At 40.9% G+C, this 26064-nt stretch overlaps 1 long non-coding RNA gene across 2 annotated transcripts; it reads left to right on the top strand.

Moving 5' to 3' along the window:
* Positions 1-861: 861 nt before the first annotated feature.
* LOC139078162 (uncharacterized) lies at positions 862-22581 on the top strand. Of its 2 annotated transcripts, XR_011530975.1 has the most exons (4): positions 1230-1344; positions 7787-7903; positions 14863-15009; positions 21291-22581. It is a non-coding gene; the product is annotated as an uncharacterized lncRNA (long non-coding RNA). The 2 variants fall into 2 exon arrangements; XR_011530976.1 differs by lacking the exons at positions 7787-7903; positions 14863-15009 and having other exon boundaries at positions 862-1344.
* Positions 22582-26064: the final 3483 nt, after the last annotated feature.

The following is a 26064-nucleotide window of genomic DNA, read 5'->3' as shown; positions in this document are numbered from 1 at the left end:
TTTGCCAGTGGACTGAAGGGTGTAAAAATGAAAGAGATGCTGTTGTGGCTTTGTGCGTCATGCTTTGCTTTGAGGCTGTTATTTGGTAAAAAGTAATCTTCCAGAGTAGTGACTTCTTTTGTACACATGTAGCACATGTGCAATGCACGCCTGGCTCTTCCCAAGCTGAGAAAATTGCCATGCCTCTAGGAAAGAAAAAGAAGCGTGGAATATTCCTTCTCTCCCTCTGACCTTCTGACTCTCAGCTGGGCAATTGCAAGGATGTAATTCCATTGACAAAATTCATAGTTTCAGTCCTGCATGTGAAATGAATTTCAGATAAACTGGAGATTGTCTGCAACTGTGATACTGAATTAGACTGGACTGGGAGAAACCGTCTGTGGTGGGTGGTTGTTTTTCTGGGATTGACTTTAATTAATTAATCTGTCTTCTTTACACCCGCACACTGGAAAGGCTCTTGAAGGTGGCATTTCCCCCCGCTGCTCAAAGGGAATGAAGGTGACAGTTGAGTTTATTCTCAGCATTGTTAAATTGGTTGATATTGGGGCCTTTCCAAAGAAACCACTAAAGCTATCATAGAAAATGAAGGGTAACACATTTGAGAAGGATTCTGGAACATTTGGCTCTTGTAGTGCCTGCATAATGTTTGGCAAAAAAAAAAAAAAAAAAAAAAAAGGATGAATTCATTATCTCCAAATAGTGGAAAATATTATAAATGGCAGTAAATGAAGTAAATGGGAGTTTCCACTGTAATGTACAATTCTTTAAGCCAGCCACCCAGAAAGAACATAGCTTGGTTTGCTGGGTGGGGAGTCTGAGCTGAAACGCAGGAGACTGTTCTCGGGCTCCAAGCAGTGTTTGGGAATAAGGCATTCCTTCTGCTGCTGTGGATCTTCTGATTTGTTGCCACCTGGGCTGTGCGTGTCTTGCAGCCTGTTGAAATGAACCCGAATGGAACTCTTCAACTTAGATCTGACCTTAGGGTGTTGCTTTCCTGCCTGACTCAGCCTCCAGGGGAAAAGAAAATAAGAGACTAACCTCTCCTTTTGTGAGGAAATGGTCTCTCACTTTTGGATGGCTCTCCTGCTCTGGCTGCCTTGTCTGGCTTGCAGAACAAAAGCCGTGGCTGTGTCTCCTTGTCAATGGGATGCATCGCTCAGCGTGTCTGCTCAGGCCTGGGCTATGACGCTCCTCTGGACCTCACCCTCCTGTCCTGGGGCCTGAACCTGTGAGTTTACAGCTTTCCCACACAGGACCAGAAGGCCACATCCATCACCACCACCACCACCTCCCTCTCCTGCTATAAAAGATCCATGAACGGAATCCCCCACCTTCACCTAATGAGTGAGTTATCCACTTGCCCAGAGTGGAGGTGAGGTCCACCTGATGGATTCTCTTCTGTTATTCTGGCTAACAAAGCAGGTCATCTACAGCATAGCATCTTCTCTACCTTTCCTTAACTAATTTTAGTGATTTTTGAGATGGTGAAATACATGCAGGTAATTTAATTGTAGGTTCTTGGTACATTATTTGCTGTGGATTCCAGAAAATGGAGTAACTATGTCTATATTTATAAAATTTTAAAATAAACTTATCTCTAGGGCTTTATTTCCTACTTTTTATTCTGACTGTAAACTATCTTGTACTGAGCAAAAAACAGCCCTGCAGTTTGGTCTGTGAATTCTTGCTGGTCTATGGAAATTGAGGGGTACTGGTGCCAAATTCAATTCTACTATGTGCGAATTCCAAAAGAAATATGAGTCACAGCTTCAGACCTTAATAAGCATAAAATCTACTTGAAAAGACAGAATAAACACATATGGAACACCTGATATCTATTTCCTCCTATCTCATGTGTTTATGCATATGTACATGCTCACAAATGCATGCATTCACACACGTACATATATACACACACCTATACACATACAAACATACACACACATATAATTACTTATGCACAGATACACACATACATACATTCATATATTTCTATACACTTGTAGACAGACAGACATATACACCCACTCACACACACTCTCACACACATATATAAAGTCTCCGACCTCCGATGATTTGACTTACAACTTTTCGACTTTTTGATGGTATAAAAGCAATATGCATTCAGTAGAAATGGTACTTCAAATTTTGAATTTTGACCTTTTCCTGGGCTAGCGATGTGCAGTGTGATACCCGTGACTCTGGGAAGGTGCTGGGAGCCGCGGCTGCCAGTCATCCACACGACCACGAGGGTAAACAACACATACACTGACCACCGTTCTGTACCCAGACAACCGTTCTGTTTGTCACTTTCAGTACAGTATTCAGTCAATTACATGAGATATTCAACACTTTATTATAAAATGGGCTTTGTGTTAGATGATTTTGGCCAAGAAATCAGTAAGTGTGCTAAGCACATTTAGGGTAGGTTGAGCTAAGCTGTGATGTTCAATATGTTAGGTGTATTAGACGCATTTTTCTACTTAGGATATTTTTAACTTACAATGGGTTTATCGGGATGAAATCTCCATCATAAAGTTGATGAAGATCTATACTTTTTCTCTCACATGTATATACATGCACACACATACAAGCTCTCACATACATGTGCCCGCTTACACACATGTATACACATTCACACATATATACACATACACATATACACTCATACACTCTTTCACACATATACACACTCACATGGATACACACTCATATACATAGACATACACACTTGAATTTTGGTCAATTAATTACTTTAATAACTAGAACCCCTAGACCCATATTAATTAATGGTTGTACATCCTTATTTTAAAAATCATTTTGATGTAGACACTTGTAGAGTTTCACCAATAAGAATGGTGCTGACTTTTGTCTTGAAATATACATATTTTTATCATATTAAGGGACTTTCTTTCTGTTCTTACTTTACTAAGGGATTCTTTTTTCTTGTGAGAAATTTTAAAAATACCCAAAAGTACAATGAGTAATGACACACATTCACATACCCACCAATCAGAATTGAGGATTGGAAATATTTTGCCCTGTTTGCTTTGTCCTAATGTAAATGAAAGAAGTAAAGCTTTGCAGAGGAAGCTGACGTTTCCTTCGTCCTCCACATGCGGTTTGTTCCTCGTGCCCCAAACCCAGAGGAAAGTGTGAACTGAGATGTAGCTTTTTCACTCCATTTTAGTACACCTATATACATAAGTACGTCTCAATGAAAAATATTTAATGCTCATTTTCGTGTTTGGAAATCGATCACGCATGTCAAGGTGTGTTTCATCTGAAACTTTCTTTTCCACTTAACGTTTTGTGTGGAGCTCTAATTACATGATGAAATATAGTTACATTGTTTTAGCAGTTATATAGTATTCTAGTGCATGAATAAATCAAATATAAGTTATATGTTCTCCTATTGATATAATTTAGAGTTTTTTTCCTATTTCAAAGCACCTTACAATAGAAATAATTGGACTTGTCTGTTTATAAACCTATGCAAGAATTTCTCTCGGATGTATACCCAGGAGTGGAATTTCTCACTCACAGTGTGTAGGTTTTCAATTTTACTGGATACTGCCAAATTATTCTTGAAAATGATTTGACCAATTTAAACTCCCACTAGGAGTATATGAAAGTTCTGTTTCCCTACATCTTTGTCATCTTTTTCATAGTTGCAGACGGTTTAATGTTAGTCTATATAGGGATGTGAGGTGGTATTATTGTATTTTGTTCAATTTACAGGTCCTAAGGAGTTTTTTTTAGAAATGGAAGTAATTGTTGTTTTTATTCAATGCCTTTTCTGAATATATCGAGTTTTTTTAGCCATTTGCATTTTAAATTATGTTGACTGACTCCTCACAATTGAATCATCTTGTGATTCCCATAGGTCATGATTTGTTATTCATTTAATGCATTGCCAACTTGCATTTATTAATATGTAATTTATGAGTTTTTTTACATCAATATATATAAATAAGTTTGTTCTATAATTTTTTTCCTAAGCTGTTTTTCTCACATTTTGGTTCAGTTTTACGCTCTGTTCATAAGAAAATTAGGAAGTCTCCTTTCTTTAGACTCTGGAACATGTTATATACAGGGAAAAATCTCTTTGTTTTCAGAAAGCTCTTTTGAAAAATTCACCCTTGAAACCAGCTGATCCTGGTGCCTTTTGGGATTTTAGATAAGGTAGGGGCTTAGGGAAGAAATGGAGGTAACTCTTTATAAAAGTTCATAGTTTCTTCCTTGGCTATTCATGTTAGATTTTTCTGTCTCAAATTATTTCAACTTTGCTATTTTTTTTGCCTAGGAAGTTAGCTAGTTTTCCCAGGTTTCAAAATAATTCACTTATATTGAAAATCAGATATCTTAGTGATCTTCCAGAAAATATAAAGAACTATTACAGCTCAATAATAAGAAGACAACTCAACTAAAAAATGAGCAAAGGATCTGAATAAACATTTCTCCAAAGATTCCAAAGAAGGTACATGAATGTCCAATAAATGCATGGAAAGATGCTCAAAATCATTAGTCAGTGGGTAAATGCACATCAAAACTACAAGGAGATACAATTTTACACCACTAGGATGGCTATAATCAAAAGGACAGACAATAACAACTGTTGGCTGAGATTTAGAAACGTGGGAACACTTTTCATGGCTAGTAGGAATGTGAAATGGTGCAGCTACTTTAGGAAACAGCCTGCCAGTTCCTCAAAAAGGTAAAAGTTGAATTACCATATGACCCAGCAATTCCACTCTTAGGTATATACCCAAGAGAATTAAAAACATATGTTTAAACAAAAACTTGTTCACAAATGTTTATAGAAGCATTCTTCAGAATAAGCAAAAAATGGAAACAACCCAAGTGTCTATCTGCAAATGAATGGGTGAACAAAGTGTGGTATGTCTGTTCAATGGAATATTATTCAGCCATAAAAATGAATGAAGTACTGATTCATGCTACAAACATGGATGAATCTTGAAAGCCTTATGCTAGGTGAAAGAAGCAAGACACAAAAGGCCATATTTTAAATGATTCCATTTATATCAAATGTCCAGAATAGGCAAATTGATAGAGTCAGAAAGTAGGGTAGTGGTTGCCAGGGGCTGACGGAGGAGGAATTGGGAGCAACTGCTAATGGGTATGGGATTTCTTTTTGGGGTGATGGAAATATTCTGGAATTGGACAAAGGTGATGGCTGCACATTTCTGCAAATAAACTAGAAATAATTGAACTGTACACTTTAAAGTGGTGAAGTTTGTGGTATGTAAATTATATCTCAATAAAAATATATTAGTTTATTAAGAACATAGAATCTTAGAATTGGAAGGGATTTTAGAGGTCATCAGTTTCAAACTCAATTTAATATGGATGATCAGGGATCTCTGGTTGAGGTCTTTACTTCTCTCAAGTGAAATTTAAAACTATTCAAGGGAGATGGCTCAATTTTTGACTGGCTGTAATGCCTAGAGAAAGTTCTTTTTTATTGACTTGATATCTTCCTTAAATGATCTCCCACTGATTTTTGCTGTGGCGTAATGAGAAAAAGAGGAAATCTCTCTGCCACACAATCCGCCTTCACATGTTTGAAGATGGACACCATGTCCCTTCTGTGTCTCTCTTTCCCAAAAGTGTGATCTGGGAATAGTGGCTTTGCCAGAGGTTCCATTTTGCACTTGGCTTTTTTGTGTGTTTAGTTTTTCTAAAACTATTGCAGATATTATATTTGTTATATAATAGGAAGAAAAAGATATTGACACAATATGCCTTCCCAAACTGAGAATGACTTGATTGGGGGATGTGACAGTGGTTCTGTTTATTTACTTGTTGCAGGTCTAATTTTGGGCAAGATTGTAAGGATTACGACAATGTCAGCTCACCCATGCTCCCAGCCCTGTCCTTGCCCCCAACCTTGCCAATTGAGGGCCCTCTTTCATGCTTTCTTACAGAGTTATGCTTGCTTAGCTGGATTCATTCCTCAGTTGAAGGCCCAGGGAGGCAGAAATGGAAGGCTCAACCCCTACCCTCAGTTAACTCAGGATTGATGCCCTCCAAACATACCAATTTTCTTTAATGGCTTCTAATTTTGCAAGAGTAGCAAAGAGTAGAAGAGAAGTCCTCTTCTCAAGAAGAGGCTAGGATGCATAGAAACACAGGTAAGAGAGAGCTTAAAAAAATCCACTCGTCCTGTGCTGGAGTGAATGTGGTTAGAATCAGGGAGGAGAATGCCCGCTTCTTCTCCTTGTCCCAAACATGATCCTTGGATAAAGCTGTCAGATACAGAACACTGGGCAGATGGGCCCTAAGTCTGACCCAGTGCCTCTGAAGTTAGGATTCTATCCTGCCCATGACTGATCCGTGATTGATAGAATAACCTAATGGTTAAATGCAAACTCTGCAACTGAAAGCCTGGGTTTGAATCCTACATCTATGTCTTATTTTCCTCATCTATGGAATGCGGATGATAATGATTACAACTTTATAGGGTTGCTATGAGAATTAAAGCTAACACACACACATATGTATACATACACAAATATATATATAAATCACACATATACATTCACATCCAGAAAGAGAGCAAGAGATAGAGAGAAGAGAGAATATTTAAAGTAGCTTCTGGCACACAGTGTGTGCCATATAAATCTATCTAAATGTTAGCTATTTCACTGCTACTGTTGTTGTTCCGGGTAGCATTTAGGCCTAAATCTTTTAATCCAGTGTTTATTTTACACTTACAGCACATCTCAATTTGGATGCTAAATTTGCATTAGTTGAAAAGTTTAAGAATGGAAAAAGTAAATTCATGTGCCTAAATTGTTCTGGAATGAGCCCGACTTTCTACAGCTCATTTTTCACTTGCACCTTTTAACTGATCGTTGCTTTGGTTCCATCGATACTTGGAGAGGCTGTTCATTCCCTGCTTAAGCCACCCGTGGCTTCTGCTGACTTAGATTTGCTGTCTTTATAATTTCTCTTCCAGCTTTTCACTACAAAGAGGTCACATCACAAAGCTGAATAGGGCGTGGTTCAATGAGGCAGCTATAAAACCTCAAAACCTCCCTAATCTATGGGGCAGTTCCAGAAGACTTTGGTTGTCTCCAACCCCCTCTGCATACAGGGCTGCTAGAGCTTCATTTTCATCTCTCTATTCCATGGCCTTGTAAGTGGGACTCTGTTTACCCTCTCTTCCTCGAGGCTGGCAGCTCCAGGGGAGCATATTGGAATGTCTCTTCTCTGCTTAACTGTGTTGGGTGTGCTTTGCATTCTCAACCATGCCCAAGGGAGTCATCCATTCATTCATTTGCTCATTCATTAATTTGGAAAGTCTTTATTGAGAGCTGACTGCACGCTGCACTTTGCAGGGGATGGATGCAAGTGTGAGCTAGACAGACATTGGCCCTGCCCTCCTGGAGTGGGTACCAATACCATCTGGGATTGAAGGTGGTATGGACTTTGCAGTGTCAAGAATAACTCCCAGATTTTTTCCAGTGTAATCTGATGAATGAAGGTATTCAGGCAAGAGGAGAAAGAGATTGGTGGTGGGGTGGGGAAGAAAAGATGATGTTTAATTTTGGATATGTTAGTTTGAGGGACTTGTGAAAGACCCAAAGGGAGATGTGGCATGGTTCTAGAGCAGTGCTGTCTGATATAAATATAATGCAAGCCACTTAGGCAATTTTAAGTGCTCTAGTAGCCACAGGAAAACAACTAAAAAGAAACAGGTGAAATTTGTTTTATTATTATTTTTATTTAACCAAATATATCCAAAATATTATCATTTCAGCATGTAGGAAATCCTGCCATTTGCGACGACGTGAATGGACTTTGAAGGCATTATGCTGAAAGAAGTAAGCCAGACAGAGAAAGACAAATACTGCATTAGGTCAAACACACAGGCACAGTGAGTTGAAAAGTAAAAAAGTGGTTGCCAGGGGCTGGAGATGGGGGCGGGGAGGGGATGGAATAGGGAGAGGTTGGTAAAAGGGTACAAACTTTCAGATATAAGATGAATAAGGCCTGAGGATCTAACGTACAACATGGTAGCTATAGTTGATCACACTGTATTGTATAATTGAAATCTGCTAAGAGAATAGCACTTAAATGTTCTCATATACACACACGTAAAAAGGTAAATATGTGAGGTGATGGCTGTCATAATGAATTAGATGCTGGGAATCCTTTCACAATGTATATGTGTATCAGATCACCACGATGCACACTTTAACAATTTTATGAATCATACCTCAGTAAAGCTGAAAAAAATCATTAATAAAAACTTGAGGGGCCAGCCCGGTGGCGCAGCGGTTAAGTTCACAGTTCTGCTTCTCGGCGGCCCAGGGTTCGCCAGTTCTGAGCCTGGGTGCGGACATGGCACCGCTTGGCAAGCCATGCTGTGGTAGGCATCCCACGTATAAAGTAGAGGAAGATGGGCACAGATGTTAGCTCAGGGCCAGCCTTCCTCAGAAAAAGAGGAGGATTGGCAGTAGTTAGCTCAGGGCTAATCTCACCCCCCCAAAAAAACTTGACACTTTTTTCATGCTAAATCTTCTAAATCAAGTGTTTATTTTTACACTTACAGTCACCTCAATTTGGACGCTAAATTTTCATTTATAGTTGACAACATAGATTCACATGTCTAAATTGTTCCAAACATAATTGCAAGTCCAATAACGGAATTGAGTATCATTTTTAAAAAGTCTAAATAAATTAAAATTGAATGAAATTTTAAATATTCAGTTACTTAGTTGTACTAGCTGTATTTCAAGAGCTTAATAGCTGTAGATGGCTAGTGGCTACTGCATGCCAAGTGCAGTTCTAGAGAGATCTGGGCTGAAGATTCTTCAGACTACACATGGGGTTTGACACCAAGAGAATGAGTGAGATCACCCAGGAAGAATATGTAGAAGGAGAAGAGATGCTGGACAATCTCCACGGGCCTGCCTCCTCGTGCGACTTCTGAAACTTCAGTCTCTGCTTAGAATGGTTCATTATCTTAGGTTTGGGCATATGACGAAGATCCTAGGCCATGTTTGAAAACAAGGCTATGGAGATTGTCACTGAGATGTGGGTATTTGCCCTGTACTTTTTGCTTGAGTACTAGAGTATGGAGGTATCTGCTGAGCCTTCCTGTTTGCTGAGCCTTCCCAATTCTTTGGAGATTTGGGTTAACTTGGCACAAACCCCATGTCATGGCCTGCAAAGGCCAATGCTCTCCTGAGATTCCTTCAGCCCCACCATGTCCTCTAGCCCACAGGGTGGGTGTGGTCTCTGTAAAACCTCAAGTCAGCTCGTCTGGAAACCCCAACCCTTCAGTGCTTTCTACAAAAACTCCTCTCATACCAGGCATTGTTGAATCTGGCACCATACTGAAGGTTGGGTTCAATGACGAGTGGACAGCTGTTAATGACCTCTCTGGCTTCTCTCTGCCCTCTAGCTGCTCCTTTCTTTTGTATTGCTCTCTTCCTCCTCCCTCAAGGGCAAACACATTGTCTGGTTTCCCCACAGTAGTTCAATAGCTTAAACTGGTTCTTGGTGTCTTTCCATAAATCCTTAATATCTTGTCAGACTTCTTCATCCAAACAAATACAGTAGCCTCCTTAAGAAGAATTTAGGTGAGTAAAATTATCCCCACCTCGTGACAACTGCTTTCTGCACTGGATCTTGAATGCTTCATCTCATCCTGTGTCATGGCTCATCTTTCTGCCCCCTACAGAGCCTGCTCACAGAAAGTGGTCAGTTTATATTCGTTGAATGACTGCCCCTGTTTCCTACTTCCCATAAAACCTCTCTTTCAGAGGAGAGTTGAACTAATTGCTCCTTTACCCATTTCATCCAGGCCACAGACAAAACCACAGCTCATTTGGTGGCTGAAGCTTACTGAAAGCTTCCTTTCCTCTTGATGCAGCCAGTTTATTTAATCACATGGCAGGGTTGGCCTGAGGGTAGCGATGGGCAAGGGTTGTTGGAACAGTGACTGTTTATGGTTGAGGAATGAGGGCCTTGCCTTCAAGATTTAGCATGCTGTGGCCCAGGAAATTGAACCTCTGAATCTACAGACTTGCAATGAGCACAGTCACGATGGGAGTATTGACTACATTCAAGCATCATCAAGAAACAAAAAAAATAATTTGGGTATTTTGGATGCCTACTGATGGCTGCAAAAGGGAATAAGAATTTGTGTAGACTTAAAGGGTAATAATTAGAGAAATGCCACTGGCCTTTTATGCGTATCATATAAGCAAAGCAAGATGACAACTTGAGTTGCCAAAGAATTATTTTGTCCATTTTGTTTCATTCAACAGGCATCTTGTAGGCTAGCATTTACTGAGTGATTAACATGTATCAGACACTATTCCAAGTACTTTACTTGCATTAACTCATTTAACCCTCCCAATAACCCTATTAATCTGGCATTGTAAGAAGTTAACTTTCTCAAACTTACATAGTTAGTAAATGGTGGAGTCAGAATTTGAACCAGGATGTCTGATTCCAGAATCTTTTGACTTTACCACTATATAGGTTAACAAGACTGGGTCCGTTCTCTCAAGAACTTTACGTTCTAGTAGGTTAGACAGCCAATAAACATGTAAGTAAACATGAAATAAATATTATTTTGGATAGTGAAAAATGATATTATAGGATAATGAGACTAAGTGGGAGAGCAGCATGGCCACTTTAGCTAGATGGTCAGGCATGGCCACTCAGAAAAGATGACATTTGAACTGAGATACAAATGATATGAGAAGCTAGACACATGAAGATCTGGATGGAGAGTGTTTCAGGCAGAAGGAATAGCTAAAACAAGTTCTTTACAGGAGTCTAGTATAACTGTTGGTGCTTTGCGTAGGTCCCCTTCCCTGGGCCAAGGAACCCATGCCCTAGCTGCTGGGAGTGTTGGCTGCTATCTGCTCATAACTGCAATTACCCTCAGCTGGAGAAGAATGCCTGAGATTACGTCCTCCCTTGGGGATGGACCACAGCTAATGGCTGATCGATAGGGTGGTACGAGATGCCAGCCCCTTTGCTCAAGTGGGGCTATGAGATTGTCAGGCTGAGCCTAGTCTCCGGTGGAGATCACATCTTTGATTCCCTCCCTCTCATCCTATGTTCTGCTTCCCTCATTTTCTCAGTTTTGTCTTGAGATCCTCCCTCAGTAAACCATACACTTAAGAATCCCCATCTCAGGCTCTGCTACTAGGAAACCCAACCTAAGACAATGGGAAAGAGCATGTGTCATGCGAGGACAGCAAGGGAGGCCAGTGTGGATGAAGCATAGTGAGCAAAGAGAGAGTGCCAGGGCATGAGGGTGCAGATGGCAGAAGGGGACAGCTGAAGGAAAATTATGCAGGCTAGGTGAGAAGCTTAGATTTCATTCAAAGGGCAATGGGAAGCCTTCAGAAGGTAATTTAAATATTTAAATCCTCTTAAATGAACTATGGGTGGTATGAGGCAGAGAGCCTAGTTGACCATCAGTTGTAATATTTAAGTCAATATTCAATTCAAGGCACGACCTTTTTAGTTCAAGGCACTATCTTTGTGCCTTGAACTAAAAAGGTAGTGTTGAAGGAGGGGACCAGAGGCTGGATTTAGTAGACATCCTAGAAGTAGACTTAGGGCTTCCTGTTCAATTGAATATGGTAGACTTAAGAAATCTAGGTTTAGTATTTAGGCAAATGGCTAAGTGTGGTGGAAAAACAGTACTTGCTTTATCTTAAGCCCTGAAAATTTCACAAATGGGTTGTCTGCTCTTAATTCCATCTTACTCATTGGTGGATGAACCTGAAAGCTGACACGGTTTTGAATTAAAAATGATACAAAATGGTAGTTAGGGCAAAGTAATGAAATCGCTTAATTGTGTTTCTCTCCATGCAGTCTTCCCTATAATTGTTCACACCTAAGGGTGTTTGCTCTTTCTTGTTCTATTTCTTTAACAGCTGTGGTATGGCTTTGATCAGATACTGTTTTTAAGCCGGGAGAAGGCAATTCCATAACTCCCTGCTTTCTTCTGGACAGGCCACCGTGTACATGGCTTACTGCCACAGCAATGGCCTTGATTAACCAAGGCCAAGGAGCCATGCAGCACCAGGGAGGGCAGAACTCCATTTCCCTCTTGCTCTCAATTCCAAGCGGATGTGAGTGGGAAAGAAAGCGTGAAGTGACTGAGAATGATTACCTTTCCCTTCAGAGAGCCTCTTGGAATATGGAATAGATTAAGATACTCAGAAGCTGTGAACGCCGCAGATCATGCTGAGAGGGGTGGTGAACATCCCCAGGGCCCAGGCCTCCCTGATTTCAGGGTGAGGCCTGGAATTAGCGGGAGGCCCTGGATGGGGAGTCCAGGCTCCTGGTGGAGGAAGGGCATTTTTCTTCACTCTCCTTTGTTCAAAAGAGATACTTTTTTTCCCCTCTAGTGGGAGTGGAAGGTGGGACACAAGCATAGCCAAAAATTTATTAACTCTTCTTAACTTTTCTAACTCAGTGAGGGAAATGTTAACATCAGTGTCTTTCAGGAGACCATTGCTCACAGAGCTCCTTGGGATTTGGGGATGTTGTGATTGGGAAAGCAGATCCAGGTACTTACACTAAAAATACAAGTGAGTCTTGATCGCAGAGAGATGCTTAACAGACCCACAAATAATCGGAGGGACAGAGTCCACATGAGCCATTTAATTTATGGAAGTAAAGCATTTACAGTTTGAACAATAAGTGGAAAAGAGGTCACAGCTTTTCTTGATCCACTGTGCCCAAGCTAGACGCCCACATCACTTCCTGCTTCATGCAATGCCATTGTGCCTTGACTTGAAGCCAAAATAAGTACTTCAGTTTCTATCTCTAGGTGTACAAGCAATATTTGTCTAATTTTTTGGTGATGTCTCTATCTGTTATCAGTGTCTTGCACAGTGTAAACTTTGCGAGGACCAAGAGGCAACATTCAGTGCCAAACACAGAAATATGTGCAACTTTGCTTCTTTGGGTCAGGATCTGTCATTGTCCTCTACTTCACACTCTTCCCCTAGCCATAAAAATCTTCTTTTGCAGTCAATAGACTGCAGGTCTATTGAGATTCAGTCTGACACCAGTTCCTGCCCCCAGAAAGAATCATACAAAAAGCTTCCTGGAAGTTATGCAAAATGGCTCCTTGGGTCACATGAGTTCCGTTTTAGTTAACTACGGCTTGAGGAGCCAGTGGGATAGCTTCCTTAGAAGGTTGTCAGGCAGGTTGGCTGGGGGTGTTTAGCAGGTGTCAGAGATGTGATCTGGAATTTAGGAGTGGATCAGAAGTAGGGGTATACCTTTGGGAAACATACAATGAAGATGGGAGCCAATGAGAATCATCATGGGATAAAGATAGGCAGTGCAATGAGCAGGGAACAGGCTGAGGCTGCTATGTTGCAGAATTATCTACATTAAGTGACGGACAAAGAATAGGGAAAAAACAGTGAAGGGCACTTCAAATGGGCAGTAGGAAAATTTGGAAAGAAATCAACATCACAGCAGCCAAAGAAGAGGAGGATTCATCTTGAGAGGCAAGAGTGCTGCTCGGAATGCAAGCAGGGTGGGCAGCAAACCAAGGCCTTTCATTTTGCTTGACTTTGAGAAGACAATGTCAAAAGACAGAGAAAGGAAGAGCCAAGATTCATGAGACTGAAGAATGAACTCCCATTTATCTGGTCCCTTCTAAATTTTGTGCTGGATGGTGTTCAGACAATACCTTGTTTTATTGAGGGATAAAGAGAGAAGAGGAAGCAGAAGACTAGGAGAGAGACTGGAAGAAAAAGGAAGACTAGGGATTGGAGAGGAGATCAAGGGTGGTGTTATCAGTGTTTGTGTGTTGATTTCCTTTTGGATGAGAAGATTTGAGCATCTGTTGGGGAATTGGACAAAGAGTCAGTGGAGGGGGGGAAAACAGAGACCATAGTCATGAGATGCAGGCACCCAAAGAAGAAGAGGCAGGTGAAGGGGTTAACCTGTCCATGTGGCAGGGAAAGTTTCTTCCAAGATGGGCGGGAAGGAAGAAAGTTTGGGTGATGATCCAAAGAAAACTTAAGGAGTTCTGGAGGAAACTTGTGGGAGTTCTCATCAGATGTTCTCAATTTTCCCAGGGAAGTAGGTGGAGAGGTCATCTTTGAGAGTGAAGGGGCAGGGGAGGAAACAGACCTGGAGGAGAATGGAGGCACTGGGAAGGCTGCGGTGTGAATTCCCTGACAGGGGGCACACTGTGGGTGATATAACGGGTTGCAGCGAGGCACCAGCCCAGCTACCAAGGCCCGCCTTCTCTGTTTACTCTGCCCCAGCCCCCTTCAGCTCTGATGCTGACAAGGGCCAGGGGAGTCTTTCCATGCTCAGAGATTTATTGAAAGGAGGAGAGAGAGTATAGGGAAAAAAACTCTAAATTGCTTTTTAACAGCTAGAGAAGACTTTACAGAGAAGGAGAGTGTTCAGAAGGGCTTGATCTGAGAACACAGAGAAATTTGGAGAAATAGTAAGGGATCAGATGGGCCTCTCTGGAAACACATCCTTTAGTTTTGGGGAGGGAAGGGGAGAAGTAATTATCATTTAGGGGATTACCCAGATTCCTCTCTCTGCTTCATTGTAGCACTGCCAGAAGTTGGTTTGTAATGCAGTTCAGCCACGTTCTCAATCTTACCTCTATCAACAATGGATTGGGGATTTTTCAGGCTGCATGTATTTTTCAGCCATCGGCACTATGACAGATGAAATATTTTCATAGCAATAAGTATATGTTTAATGCCGTCTCCAAGCCAGGGGTGAAAGTTTTATTTGAAGTTTTACTTTTAAATACATTTTTAGCTATGATCTTAACCTTCAATTTGTAGAGACTTCCTTATTTTTTTCCAGTTTTGGTGGAGAATGTCTCAGTCTGGAAATCCAACTGACCTATCTTCCTGCAGTTACACATCGAAAGCTGTGATTTCCATAGATATTTGAATATGGATCTTTGCCTCTCAGGTTATCAACTTGAATCTACTGCAGAGAAGGCTCAAGGTAGCGTATTTAAAAATAACCAGTGATGTTTAGTCTGCTGATAACTGAACTAAAACTCTCAGGGCTGAATTCACAGGTGCCAGTGTGGAATGAGAATGTGGGAAAAATTATTAGCAATTTCAAGATGGCAACAGCAAAACATTAAACCAAATGTGGGGTCCTTCTAAGCATGAGGTGCTGCATGACTGCATGAATCACAGGTTCATGGTGCTGGTCCTGGGAATCAGCCAAGGCCAGTAACACAAGTTGCAGAAACCTCACCAGCTTTTCCCACCCCTTGCCTCTCACTACTGAGCTTTGGTTTCGGATATTTGGTCTAAACCACAAGCCACATTCTCCTTTAACTCCACCTCTTTGTGGAAAAGTGAAATCAGCCAAACACACCACTGTTATGATCTGCTGCCCTGTGACCATCCCAGGAGCCTGGACAGGGAGCTGGGAATAGGATGGTGTGGTGTACAGAGCTGGGCATGGGTCAACCTGGGAGCTATGTCCTGGTAAGGGATCACATGTTGCCTCCTAAGTAATTTAATTCTTCCCAAAAGTGACTTCTTAGAGAATTGCCTATGAGGTATCATCTTCTTGGTTCTTTGAAAACAAAAAGTTGGCAGCCTAAGCAAGCTGTTCAAGTTAGAACAGTCTTGCCAGCCGGAGCCCATTTTGCCATTGGGCACGAGCTTCCACCTGGAAGTAAGTATGTGTCCAATTTGTGATCTTATTCATGGTAGAAACCCCTCTCCCTTCTCTGTTTTCTGATGGAGGGTATTCTAAACCCTGATTATGAAGTTTTGCTTTCAATGATTAACAGCCTGATAAATCTCATCTAACTTAAAAGGTTTGGGGTGAGGGAAGAATTCTCCAGGTATTAAGGCATTTTAGTAGCTGCCAAGGGAAATCTATCAGGGATGTCCTATCAGAGGACAGTGAAGTGGCAGGGATTAGAGATTCAAGCAAGATCATGAGTTAGAAACCCTGAAGCCTGCTAAAAATTTGATGCAAACAATTATGCAAGTTCAGAGTAAGAAGTAGGTCAGAGTCCAAAAAAGAAAGATTTGGTGGGTGGGGCAGTCTAATCCCTGGAGGTTTAACAGAGAGATGGTGGAAGGTTCAGGCAAACAGCATCTGGGGGAGTGGTGGGAACCAGGAAGGCAAGACATGGAGGAGGACAGAGCCAAAGGGCCAGCCATATCAAAGCTCTGGTTACCAAGGCAACTTGTTCAACATTTTCTCCTATTTCTAGTAAGGTATGTAGAGTCCAGTTGCCAAGCAGAGGTGGCCACCATTGGCTGAAGTGGGCATGATGGGAGTGGATAAAGAGGAGGTTCTGTAGAAAAGAGTGTAAAACACATAACTATGCAGTTCTCATGTTCTCAAAAGGAAATCTATGCTTTTCTATTTTTGTTTTGCTAAATAAGCTCTTCAAGGGCAAAGACCATTGATTCCATTCTTGTTCTTCTATTCTATACCATTATTGCGCCCTTTTTCCCCCACCCCTTGTATTATTATTGAGGCATAATTTGGATACTGTAAAATACACCAATTTGAAGGCTATAGCTTGATGAATTTCTATGTATGTATATATCGGTGTAACCACCACCTGCATCAGGATAGGGAACATTTCTATTCTCTAGAAAGTTTGATTGGACTCCTTTCCTAGTCAATACCTAACCCTCTTAAACCAGAGGGAGCCACTGCTCTGACCTCTATCCCTATGGAGAAGTTTTGTCTTTCCTTGAACTTCATATACATGGAATCAGAGAGGATGTCCTCTTTTGTGTCTGGTTTATTCTGTTCATCATTATGTCTGGAGATTCACCCATGTTGTTGTGGGTAGTAATAGTCCCTTCTTCTGCATTGCTGAGTAGCATTACCTTGTTTGACCATAGCATGATTTGTTTATCCATTCTCCTGCTGGTGGGCATTTGGGTTGTTCCCATTATGGGGTATATGAATAAAGCTGCTATCAACTTTCTTGCATGTCTTTTGTGTGTGTGTGTGTGTGTGTGTGTGTGTACATATGCTGTCATTTATCTTGATGCCCTCTTTTTCAAAATATTTTGTTTGTTTGTTTGGCATCTAGGATATGACTCTTCCTACTTCACTGACATATCTTTCTTGATGTCCTCTGCTGTTTCCTCCTGACTTCCTCAATTTCTAAATGTTGGGCTCTCCTACTCTACCAGTGCAGATCTTGGCCCTTTTCCCCATCTAGACTCACTTTCTGGGTTATCTCATTCAGTCTTATGGTTTTAAATACCATCTATATTTTTATGATGTTCAAATTTATAATTCCAGTCCAGATCTTTCACTTAAACTCCAAATTGATATATTCAAATGTCTTTTCAACATCCCTACTTGGATATTTAATGGGTATCTCAAACTTTATAGGACAGAAACCAACTTTATTATTTAGCCCTCACAATCTGTTTTACCCTTGGTCTTTCCCATCTCAGTTGTAGTACCTCCATCCTTCCAGGTACTCAAAGTAGAAAAACTTGGAGCAATCATCAACTCCTCTTTTTTTTCTCCAACCTCACATCCAATTCACCAGACAATCTTATGGAAGCTACTTCAAAGTATGTCTTGGCTCTAACCATTTCTCATTACATCCATTGCCATCTCCCAAGCCTGATATCCCTACTTCAGCCTTTGTCCCTCTATAGTCTATTATTAACAAGGAAGGCAGAATGATCATTTTAAAAGCATAATCCAGACCATGACACTCATCTGCTCAGTATCCTCCCAGGCATCTCATCTCATCTTACTCATAGTCAATGTCAAATTCCTTACTATGGCTTATACTGTCCTACGTGTTCCCTCTCCTTTATGCCTTCTCTTCCTGATCTATCACCTTGCACACTCTGCTCCAACCACGTTGGTTTCCTTGGAATTCTATGAACAAGCCAAGCACATTTCCACCTCGGGAACTTTGCCCTTGCTGTTTCCTCTCCCAGGGATGGAACTCCCCCAGATACCTGCATAGCTTGCTCCTTTCCTTCCTCCAGGTGTCTAGCAAGTATTTTATGATGGAATATTCCTCTAAGAACCTTCTTTAAAGCAGTAACCCCTCCTCACAGCATGCCATATGGAAGAAGGTACCATAGGTTGACTTGTTGATTTGTTCGTATCCTGTTTCTTACAGAGAGTTCCTCAGAGAGAGTTACTCACTCCCTGTAAAAACAAGCAGTTTAAAGAAACGTACTTTTCTCTCAAATTAGGTTATAGTTTCAAAGAGATTACATTTTTTTAATCCTCCACTATGCTCAGCTCAGTGATGTCAATGCTGTTTGATAAGTATTTGTGAGTTTTCTTGAGTCATAGAAAAACTAATAGCTTAATCAAAACAGCTGTGGAGGGGCCGGCCCTGTGGCATAGTGGTTAAGTTTGCGCACTCCGCTTCGGCGGCCTGGGGTCCACAGGTTTGGATCCCAGGCGCAGACGTATGCACCATTTATGAGCCATGCTGTGGCAGCATCCCACATATAAAGTAGAGGACGATGGGCACAGACGTTAGTTCAGGGTCAATCTTCCTCAAAAAAAACAAACAAAAAATAGCTGTGGAGATGTGTTGAGGTTGCTAAAGGGACGGTGGTTTTTACCAGTTACACATCATATAATTTTGAACATGTGTGTTGCTGACCCTTTCTGAGTCTCAGTTCCCACATCTGTAAAGTAAGGATCATAATTTTTTGTATTTGCCTCAACGGTGAATTCAGCATGAATCAAATATTTAAAGCAGATTATCTGGCATTTGGGATTACAGGCATCTTTTCGGAGAGCCTTAATTTAGATGTGACATAGAAGCCTATATAAACTGTAAGACAGAGTATAAAATGTGATATTAAAATCTTAAGTTATTGAGTAATTGTAATCCTGGACATTTCTATCTGTGGATGTCTCTATTTACACATGGCTTTCTCCTCAGTCATTCCAATGTTCTATGTCTGAGTGCAATGTGGTTATTACATGAAGTCTCCACTTTTCTGGAACCTTCTGTTACATGCCTCTGGTCTTCACAAAATGATCATTAACTTCCAGGTGGCCTCCCATTCTGACTCCGGCAATGGGCCAATTTCTTGATTCTATCTCACAATGTAACTTCCAAAGTAAATGTCTATTAAGCCTTTGTGTAAACATTCCAGGCCTGTAGCAAAATCAACGGAACATAAATCACCCAATGAAAGGGGTGTAGGAGCATGTGTAAGTTTGAAAAATGAAATAATACAGTGCAGTTTCATTGTGGATCTCTGGCCTCAGTTACCTCAACTAAGACTTTCTCTGGTATACATCACAGTTCATCCTCAGAGGTGGTGGTTTTCAGGGACTCCAGGGGCTCTGCCCAAATATAGAGAAAATAAGCCCTCCGTATATAAAGAGGCAAAGATGCCTATTTCCAAATGGGCTTAACCAACCTTCTAAATAAAGCCAGATTCTACCATCTCCTCATCACTAACTGTGTCTTGTCCATGTTTAGTGGGTTTGGCTAGAAATCAAAGAGAGTGGTTGTGATAAGTTTCGTTGTTTTGCTTTGCTATTCCTTCTTTATTTAGAAATACATGGTGGATGAAAATTCTTGCTTTTATAACTTGATTTTGGATTTTTTTTCTTTGGAAAGAAGGATAATAAGATGAAACGAAAGCCCTGCCTAGAGGAGTGAAGGGGAGTGAAGGGCAGGTATCTGACAAAAGTGAGGGAACTTGGTTTGATTCTTGCCTTCAGGGGCTCAGGTGTGCATTGTGTCTTTCAAGTGTAAGCTTGTCAACTTGACAATAGTTGCTTCAAACTTTGCTTTTTCCAAAAATGTGACCCAGGAAGCATGTGTGGAGTTACTCCTGTGCAGAGGGGTCAACGCATTTGAAAATAGACATTTTTGAATAGGTTATCACATTTTCAGAGTAGAGCATCTCAGCTCAGAGAACGTTTTCTTTTCCACAGACCTAGCGGCGTCTAAAGCAATGTCATGGTGCTTTTTCTTATGCTTTTTATTTGACCAATTAAAATATATTGTCAACTTTACTCTTTCTTTCTCCCTGTTGGAAACCAATGTAGAAGAGAAGAGCTCACTGAAAGGAATTTCAATGGTATGTGGGGATGTCATAAAGTTTGATAGGCTTTGAATGAGTTACCAGGAAAGATCACACAGTATGCTTCTTGAGGAGGTAATTCAGGGTATGTTTTCCTTGGCTGGGCTCATTTGGCTTTGGTTCTGTCTGAAAGCCCAAGATGGTCAAAGAACTCTAAGACTTGCATTGTATCCCTGTAGTCACTGATGCCATTGCTCTGCTCATATCCTTTGGCCACACCAGAAAGTCACTTGCAGATGGCTCTAGTGCATGCTGATGGCTTCCTAAAACCTTAAGTCCAAATGCATCTGCTCCTGTAAGGCTGCTTCTCCTTTGCATGGGACAGGCTGGAAGTCTTCGCTGCGGGGTCAGCCCTCAACAACGAGGGATAGAGTTCGTGGGTAAATTCCCCAACTGCCTTCTCCCTCAGAGGGACAATTCTGAGGTGTGTGGTGTGTTCTGCACCATCACTTACAGGGTCCTAAGTGGGATTGTGCCCAGTTGCCCACAGTGGTAACCTCATGAACACATCCTAATGGCTTCCTTTCCTTCCATGATTCTACTGGTTCTTCACCTCCCATATAAGCTACTCGCACACAAATATTTGTCTCACGGTCTGCTTCTCAGGGCACCCAAACAAAGACAGTATCTGACCTTTTCACTTAAGGAATTGCTTAGGCCAGGCATGGAATCTACTGAGCCCTTATTTCCTCAGCTCTAATACTGGGATAATAATGATAATGATAACTTATTTAGCAGTCACTATGTACAAGACATCAAAAAAATTAACTCCAAGCTGTGTATATGATGACCATTCATACTTTGCTGATGACAAAGTAGAGGCATGGGGAGGAGCAGGAGATTTGTTCAGTGTCATGAAGCCAGTTTGAATTTCCAGCCGGAATTCAAGCTGAGGGGCCTGCAACTAGCACGCTAACTATGAAGCCATCCTGCCTATTCCTCTGAGAATCAAATAAAATAATGGACATGAGGGTTGCTCAAAAAAAAAAAGATAATTCTTTATAAACAAGAGGGATGATTGTAACTAAAACCTTTCTCACCTTATCCTTTTACAAATCCTATGTGTTGAGAGGATTTTTAGCAAAAGTAGAGGTTGGCTCCATGTTCACTCCAATCACCGAAAGCCACTTGTAAATGGGTTGAACTCAGTCTGAAAGGAAATTAGCTTCCATTTCCTAATTACTGTTTGTTTTTTAGAATGATCATGAAGACGTCCAGTGTCAAGATTAGGGAGGTTTCATTGCAGCGGATCGTGAGAGCCACTGGGGCAGCAGATACATTGAGGTGCCCCTAAGAACTGCGTCAATGCTGAAGGGTAATCTTGCTGCAGAGAAGATTGCTTTGGGCGTGTGTTCCAGTGCAGGTGCCAAAAGTGCTAAGACTTGGAGAAAGGAGGGAAGAAAGTAGAGCTTCTTCCTCTGTATGCTTTGCTGCTTGGAAAAGAGACAGAAAAACAGCAGGAAATGCTCGTTTCTTCTCTTGGGATCTTTCAGCGACCTCCCACCTGAACAGGATGGTTAAACTTTGCTTTAGTAAGGGATGATTTGCTGGAAGATGAAACCCTTGTGGTGGAACGCAAGTCCAGTTCTTTGCAGCTCCTGAGCAGCTACTGGGTGCAGCATGGAGGAAAATGGCATGGAAAAGGTGTGGGGACAGGTATGGCTCCAGCCTCATGGCTGAAAGTTCCATGGAGGGTATCTCCAGCATGAGCAGTCAGGAATCAAAACTCTGAACAAAGCAGAAGCAAAGAGTCATTCTGCTTTTTCTTGACAGTCTTCCACTAGGCTGTTTGTAGAGAGGCATAAAGGCAGTCATGACTTCACAGGCAAATTGGAGGGGATCTGAGCTTCACTGGGTCCGGGGAAAACTGCCTAAGTGTTGCAAAGGCGCAGAGGTGGAGAAAAAAATTCAGGATCCTAAACCTTTCCTTGGCCCTCAATGTGTAAGTCGTGGGCACAGTCAACAATGGAGCTGACCTCGGTTCACTTGGTGTTTTCGTGAATTGTCTCTGGGCTTGGCACACTGCCGCTCTTCCAAGGCAGATGGGGGAATAAACACCATTAGCACGTTGATAAGTGTTTGTTTTCCTTGGGCATTAGGGCTAAGAAAAATAAAGTGGGGAGGGTAACAGGCCCTGGAGTAAGCCTTTAAAAGGTTTCCCCTTTTGATTTCTTTTATGATTGTCTATTTATAACAGCAACAATCACAACAGAGAGAAAAAGACTTCAATCACCCCTGGGACACATGTTGTCAAAATTACATTTAAGTACTTTTTGTTTATGAGCAAGAAGCATTATCTTTTATTATGTCTTAAACCAGCCAGGGGAAGTTGTGTGTATAAACCAAGGTGTTGCTGTGGCCTGTTGTCTTTTTTCACATCCCTGGAAAAGATCACCAAGAAGAAGGCTCCAGATAACTCTGTCTCCCGTGCCATTTGCATGAGAGGAAAGAGACCTTTCTGAATTCCATTAAAGATGATTCATTATTATTGGTGATACACATGTTGTGTTTTATTATTTGAACGCATAAATCATACATTGACAAGTAATTGTGTGTGCCACACTATCTTAGGCCCTGGGAGGACTAGAGAGGTACAAGACATTATTCTTCCCAAGAAAAGTCCAATTTAATTAGAGAGACAAGACGACTGCCTGTGCAACAGTTAGAGCCTACACAAAAGCATAGGATTAAGTAGTGAGTTGCAAATTACAGGCTACAAGTGCTGTGATTCTCTTAGTTGTGACACAAGAGGTATCGTGGAAGGGGCAAAGCTTGAGACAGGTCTTGAAGGACTGGTAGGATCTAAACACATCAAATAGGAGTGGAGAAATCATTCTGGGTTAGGAGCATGGCATGCACAAAAGCACCGAGGTGACAAGGCACATATATGTCTGAGACGCTTAGAGCATCCTGCTAGATAGGAGGGTTTGGGCAAATGAAGAGTGAGCAATGAGAGGAAAGAAAAGCGTGCCAGAGTGGGGAGATGGGACTTCTCTGTTCCCAAATCATGCATTCACCTTCCTCTCAGCTCTGTTACAAATCTACGTGAGTTCATTCTGTTTCATCCATTTGCTTACTGTCATTATTTTTTAAAGGAGTAATTTGTGAACATAGCGCTGTACTGGGGAACATGATCTGTCTTACTTTGAGTTTCCCCAGAGGCAGACCCTGATACAAGGGGTCCAGAGTGAGCAGTTTATTTGGGAGATGATCCTGAGGAACTCTAGTTAGGGGTTAGAAAAGTGAGACAGGGAGGTAAAGGAAGGGAATAAAGGGTATTTTATCAAGGTATGTGCTAATGTGGGCAGCTGGAGCTTAATTCCACTAGGAACAAGGGAACTCAGTGTAGAGTAGGCCTCAGACTGGTCCCGGGGTGAGGGAGTTGGGGGTATTTATCCACCAATTCCCTTCGATCATTAGTTAAGGACTGCTTTTGAGGGTATTAGCTCCCTAACACTCTTGTTCCACAAAAAAAGTCCACAAGCAGAAGTTGCAGGTGTTTGCAGTAAGCAATCTTGGTCCTAACCAAGACTGGAAGTTAAGACCCCCATGTCTTAGTCAGCTCAGGCCCCTATAAGAAATTACCATAAATTGTGTAGAGTGGCCTATAAACAACAGAAACTTATTTCTTATCATTATGGAGGCTGGAAGTCTGAGCTCAAGGTGCCATCATGGTCAGGTTCTGGGGAGGCCCTCTTCCTGGCTGCAGATTGCTGACTTCTCATTGCATCCTCCCGTGGTGGAAAGCAGAGAATGAACGAGCTCTCTGCAGTCCCTTTTATAGGGCACTAATCCTGTTAATGAGGGCTCCACCCCCATGACCTAATTACCTCCCAAAAGTTCCACCTTCAAATATCATCACATTGGGATTAGGGTTTCAACATACGGATTTTGGGAGGCCACAAACATTCAGTCCATTGCACTGTGCTTCAGATCTTCTAATGAAAGACAAAAGACAAATCACCCTAGGACATTACAAAAGTCCTTGGCTAGCCAGTGTTTACCTCTTCCTGTTTCTTTCCATGTGTTACTATGGTCTGGTCTCATGCAGAGCAGACTTTGGAAGGAAAATTGTACAGTTTGAGATATGAATGGAAGCATGAGGAAGCGTTTTAGTTACAATAGAACTCGGCCTGGGCTAGTTTACTTCTAGTCCAAGGATTTTCCAACACAGCTGTGAAGGAGATTAATAAATATGATAGTGGCTCAAATTTGAAGGAACCAGAGGAATGATTCTGGGTTGGGCCCTGGGTTTTCAGGGAGAATATGTGTCAGTGAACTGAGCTCACATTTCTGTTTTCAGAGGGAAACCAAGATGGCCTCATTAAAATTCAGCAAATAAAATATCCACCCAACATATGCAAACCCCCCTACCCCCAACACCTCCTTTCGCCTGTCCTCCATGACACATAGCATTTCCACAGGCTAGCTAGACAATATAAATTCAATCAGAGGTTTAACTTAGTAATTTATTTCTTCTGTCTATCTGCAGCAAGATTTTATGCCAGCTGGGTTATGATCCAGTGGGAGAGAGATCAATTAAAGGCAAACCACAGTAGAGAAAGCATTTAAGAACAACATTCTTTCTTCCTTACTAAATTTTAATTTTTAAAATTTGCTTTGGGTTTTGTTCAGTTAATAAAGAGAAGAAGAGAAATAAGAAAGGAAAACCAAACAACATTTTGTTTTTCCATATGCCTTTGTGGAATCCTGGAATTGGAAGAAATCTTAAAAGACCATTTTGATGGTCTTGACTTTCCATCAATATTTGTTGAGTTGAATTAAAGCTGTATTCCATATGGTGAATAGACGGAAGACATACAGAGAGATTCAAACTCCCTCAATAATCTGGCATTTGTCTGTCCATCCATCCAGCTATCCATCCATCCATCTTCTTACCACTAGGAAATTCTTTTATGTCAAATGTTATCAGTGCCAATTCTTTTTCAGTAAATGATGGGGAAAAATCTCTCTGCATTACAAGCATTAGTGTGAGTTAGATTCTTTATAGCATCTCTCTCTGATGAGGGTTCATGTCTGGGTGTCTGAGACTAGCTTTCCTCCCTGGATAATTTTAACTCCCCCCTTATAATCAAACTGGTACTTTTACTACAGGTAAGTTCATAGGTTTTTTAAGAAAAAATATTTTGACATGGTTGAACAATTATGGGAGTAGATACGAATGACCTGAAAGACATAAAAGGTGAATTAAAAAATGGAAAGACATTCATAGATAGGAAGAAAACATGATAAGGATGTCAATTCTCCTTTAATTAATCTATAAATTTTATGTGATTCCAATAATAACAAAAAGATTACTTTTTAAAAGTAGGCAGAATGATTCTAAAGTTTATGTAGAAAGATAAATGACGAATAATAATTAATAACTTTCTGAAAGAGGTAATGAGGGGTGACCACCCATTATTAAATCTTCTAAAACCTCATTAATTAGGACAGCATGGTACTTGTGTATGAATAAGCAGACACCATTGGAACAGAATAGAAAGTCCAGAAATAAACCCAAATGTATGTGGGAATTTAATGTAAGATGAAGTTTGCATCTAAAATTAGTGAAGAAAGAGTATTCAATGAATTAGGTTAGCACAACTGAATAGCACCTCATCCCTTATGGTATGGTAAGTTCCAAATGAGTAAAATATTTAAATGTTATTTAAAAAACCCATAAAAATACAAGGAAATGCAAAAATTATAATTATAGAGGGGAAAAAGTCTTTCTAACGATGACAGAAAACCCATAAGACATAAAATGAATGATTGATTAAAAATAAAGTATTCATATCTGGTAAAAATCACTAACATCAAAGCCAAAAGATACACAACAAACTGGGCAAAATATTGCAATTTGTCAAAGTGTTAATTTCTCTACTCTATAAAGAAGGCACACAAACCTACAAGAAAAAGACTAACATCAAACAAATAATGAACAAAGACTAGAACAGGCAGTCTACAC

The sequence above is a fragment of the Equus przewalskii genome, chromosome 21 (assembly GCF_037783145.1).
Source record: "Equus przewalskii isolate Varuska chromosome 21, EquPr2, whole genome shotgun sequence".
In the NCBI taxonomy this organism is placed as follows: domain Eukaryota; kingdom Metazoa; phylum Chordata; class Mammalia; order Perissodactyla; family Equidae; genus Equus; species Equus przewalskii.
This window is presented reverse-complemented; position numbering and strand designations above follow the sequence as displayed.